The sequence below is a fragment of the Triticum urartu genome, chromosome 7, assembly GCF_003073215.2.
Source record: "Triticum urartu cultivar G1812 chromosome 7, Tu2.1, whole genome shotgun sequence".
NCBI classification, from domain to species: Eukaryota; Viridiplantae; Streptophyta; class Magnoliopsida; order Poales; family Poaceae; genus Triticum; species Triticum urartu.
Genome location: NC_053028.1, coordinates 529,838,854 through 529,843,830, shown reverse-complemented (window position 1 = coordinate 529,843,830; position 4,977 = coordinate 529,838,854).

Genomic DNA, 4,977 nt, shown 5'->3' with positions numbered 1-4,977 from the left:
ATTGATGAGTGCAAAGAAAGAACCGCTAGGATGCGTGCTAAAAAAGATTGCTTTGTGAAAGCGTGTTCTTCTAGTTTTCATGATAATAAGGATGAAGATCTAAAAGTGATTGATGTGTCCCCTATTAAATCTTTGTTTTGCAATATGAATCTTGATAATGATGGGACTGGAGATGAGTCAACTTTAGTTAAAAGGCGTCCCAATGATTCGGAGTTTTTAGATCTTGATGCAAAAATTAATAAAAGTGGGATTGGAGAGGTCAAAACTTTACATAGCAATGAACCCACTATTTTGGATTTCAAGGAATTTAATTATGATAATTGTTATTTAATAGATTGTATTTCCTTGTTGCAATCCGTGCTAAATTCTCCACATGCTTATAATCAAAATAAAGCTTTTACTAAACATATCGTTGATGCTTTAATGCAATCTTATGAAGAAAAGCTTGAATTGGAAGTTTATATCCCTAGAAAACTTTATGATGAGTGCGAACCCACTATTAAAATTAAAATTAAAGATCATGAATGCTATGCTTTATGTGATTCGGGTGCTAGCGTTTCCCGATTCCAAAAACTTTGTGTGATGTGTTAGGTTTCCATGAATTTGATGATTGTTCTTTAAATTTGCACCTCGCGGATTCCACTATTAAGAAACCTATGGGAAGGATTAATGATGTTCTTATTGTTGCAAATAGGAATTATGTGCCCGTAGATTTCATTATTCTTGATATTGATTGCAATCCTACATGTCCCATTATTCTTGGTAGACTTTTCCTTAGAACGATTGGTGCAATTATTGATATGAAAGAAGGAAATATTAGATTCCAATTTCCGTTAAGGAAAGGCTTGGAACACTTTCCTAGAAAGAAAATGAAATTACCTTATGAATATATTATGAGAGCCACTTATGGATTGCATACCAAAGATGATGTGTGAGTAGTTTACTTCAGACCTTCAGGTCCATAGTTATTAGCTAGATGGCTTCTTCTCTCTCTTTTGATCTCAATACAAAGTTATCCTCGATCTTCTTGGAGATCTATTCGATGTAACTTTTTTGCGGTGTGTTTGTCGAGATCCGATGAATTGTGGGTTTGTGATCAAGATTATCTATGAACAATATTTGATTCTTCTCTGAAATCTTTTATGTATGATTTGTTATCTTTGTAAGTCTCTTCGAATTATTAGTTTGGTTTGGCCTACTAGATTGATCTTTGTTGCAAATGGGAGAAGTGCTTAGCTTTGGGTTCAATCTTGCGGTGTCCTTTCCCAGTGACAGCAGGGGCAGCAAGGCACATATTGTATTGTTGCCATCGAGGATAAAAGGAGGGGGTTTATATCATATTGCTTGAGTTTATCCCTCTACATCATGTCATCTTGCCTAATGTGTTACTCTGTTCTTATGAACTTAATACTCTAGATGCATGCTGGATAGCGGTCGATGTGTGGAGTAATAGTAGTAGATGCAGAATCGTTTCGGTCTACTTGTCGTGGACGTGATGCCTATATACATGATCTTGCCTAGATATTCTCATAATTATGCACTTTTCTATCAATTCCTCGACAGTAATTTGTTCACCCATCATAATACTTATGCTATCTTGAGAGAAGCCACTAGTGAAACCTATGGCCCCCGGGTCTATTCTCTATTATATTAATATCCCGTCAACTAGCTATTTCTGGCATCGTTTATTTTGCAATCTTTACTTCCAATCTATATCATAAAAATACCAAAAATATTTATCTTATTATTATTATCTCTGTTAGATCTCACTCTCGTAAGTGACTGTGAAGGGATTGACAACCCCTTTATCGCGTTGGTTGCGAGGTTCTTATTTGTTTGTGTAGGTACGAGGGACTTGTGTGTAGTCTCCTACTGGATTGATACCTTGGTTCTCAAAAACCGAGGAAAATACTTACGCTACTTTATTGCATCACCCTTTCCTCTTCAATGGAAAACCAATGTAGTGCTCAAGAGGTAGCACTATTGTTATTGTTGCACTTGCTACAAAATCATTACTATCACTTTTATTATTACTATTGTTGTTGCTACTATTATCAAAACTATCATATTACTTTGCTACTGATCACATTGCTGAAGATAATTAATCTCCAGGTGTGGTTGAATTGACAACTCAGCTGCTAATACATGCAAATATTCTTTGGCTCCCCTTGTGTCGAATCAATAAATTTGGGTTGAATACTCTACCCACAAAAATTGTTGCGATCCGCTATACTTGTGGGTTATCACTTGTCGATATGCTTGAGTATTGAAATCATCATGTCAAAACTATACTATTTCTTTGAACCATATAAAATTCGAAATGTCCATGGTACAAAAGAAAAGAATATGTGATGAACATGTTAGGCAGCATTCCACATCCCAAACTCTATTTTTATCATTTACCTACTCGATGATGAGCAGGAATTAAGCTTGGGGATGATGATACGTCTCCAACGTATCTATAATTTTTTATTGTTCCATGTTGTTATATTATCATTCTTGGATGTTTTACAATCATTTTATAGCATCTTTATATTGATGACCCACAAGTATAGGGGATCTATCATAGTCCTTTCGATAAGTAAGAGTGTCGAACCCCATGAGGAGCATAAGGAAATGACAAGCGGTTTTCAGCAAGGTATTCTCTGCAAGCACTGAAATTATAGGTGACAAATAGTTGTGTGATAAGATAATTTGTAAAGCGTAACAATTAACAAAAGTAACAAAGGTGCATCAAGGTGGCCCAATCCTTTTCGTAGCAAAGGACAAGCCTGGATGAACTCTTATATATAGCAAAGCACTCCCGAGGACACATGGGAATTATTGTCAAGTTAGTTTTCATCATACTCATATGATTCGCGTTCGTTACTTTGATAATTTGATATGTGGGTGGACCAGTGCTTGGTGATACGTCTCCAACGTATCTATAATTTATGAAGTATTCATGCTATTATATTATCAACCCTGGATGTTTTATATGCATTTATATGCTATTTTATATGATTTTTGGGACTAACCTATTAACCTAGTGCCCAGTGCCAGTTTGTGTTTTTTCCTTGTTTTTGAGTTTTACAGAAAAGGAATATCAAATGGAGTCCAATTGACGTGCCAATTTTTCATGATTTTTTATGGACCAAAAGAAGACCCTGGAGTAAAAGAGTTGGGCCAGGAGAGTCCCGGGGCATCCACGAGGGTGGGGGCGCCCCCCCGCCCCAGGCGCGTGGGCCTGCCTCGTGGACACCTCGGACACCTCCTTGACATGAGACCGACGCCAAAAATTCCTATAAATATAGAAACCTCGGAAAATTAACCTAGATCGGGAGTTCCGCCGCCAGAAGCCTCCGTAGCCAACGAAAACCAATCTAGGCCCTCTCTGGCACCCTGCCGGAGGGGGCCATCATTGTTGGAAATATGCCCTAGAGGCAATAATAAAACGATTATTATTATATTTCCTTGTTCATGATAATTGTCTTTTATTCATGCTATAATTGTGTTATCCGGAAATCGTAATACATGTGTGAATACATAGACACCAACATGTCCCTAGTAAGCCTCTAGTTGACTAGCTCGTTGATCAACAGATAGTCATGGTTTCCTGACTATGGACATATGATGTCATTGATGACGAGATCACATCATTAGGAGAATGATGTGATGGACAAGACCCAATCCTAAACATAGCACAAGATCGTATAGTTCGTTTGCTAGAGTTTTTCCAGTGTCAAGTATCTTTTCCTTAGACCATGAGATCGTGTAACTCTCGGATACCGTAGGAGTGCTTTGGGTGTACCAAACGTCACAACGTAACTGGGTGACTATAAAGGTATACTATGGGTATCTCCGAAAGTGTCTGTTGGGTTGACACGGATCAAGACTGGGATTTGTCACTCCGTATGACGGAGAGGTATCTCTGGGCCCACTCGGTAATGCATCATCATAATGAGCTCAAAGTGACCAAGTGTCTGGTCACAAGATCATGCATTACGGTACGAGTAAAGTGACTTGCCGGTAACGAGATTGAACGAGGTATTGAGATACCGACGATCAAATCTCGGGCAAGTAACGTACCGATTGACAAAGGGAATTGTATACGGGGTTGCGTGAATCCTCGACATCGTGGTTCATCCGATGAGATCATCAAGGAGCATGTGGGAGCCAACATGGGTATCCAGATCCCGCTGTTGGTTATTGACCGAAGAGCCGTCTCGGTCATGTCTACATGTCTCCCGAACCCGTAGGGTCTACACACTTAAGGTTCGGTGACGCTAGGGTTGTAGAGATATGTATATGCAGTAACCCGAAAGTTGTTCAGAGTCACGGATGAGATCCCGGACGTCACGAGGAGTTCCGGAATGGTCCGGAGGTAAAGAATTATATATAGGAAGTGCTATTTCGGCCATCGGGACAAGTTTCGGGGTCACCGGTATTGTACCGGGACCACCGGAAGGGTCCCGGGGGTCCACCGGGTGGGGCCACCTATCCCGGAGGGCCCCATGGGCTGAAGTGGGAGGGGAACCAGCCCCTAGTGGGCTGGTGCGCCCCCCCTTGGGCCTTCCCCCTGCGCCTAGGGTTGGGAACCCTAGGGTGGGGGGCGCCCCACTTGCCTTGGGGGGCACTCCACCCCCCTTGGCCGCCGCCCCCTTGGGAGATTGGATCTCCAGGGCCGGCGCCCCCCTGGGGACCCTATATATAGAGGGGGGAGGGAGGGCAGCCGCACCCATGCCCCTGGCGCCTCCCTCTCCCCTCCAACACCTCCTCCTCCTCCGTAGAGAATGGCGAAGCCCTGCTGCGGTGACTGCTGCATCCACCACCACGCCGTCGTGCTGCTGGATCTTCATCAACCTCTCCTTCCCCTTGCTGGATAAAGAAGGAGGAGACGTCACGCTGACCGTACGTGTGTTGAACGCGGAGGTGTTGTCCGTTCGACGCTAGGATCTCCGGTGATTTGGATCACGTCGAGTACGACTTCCTCATCCC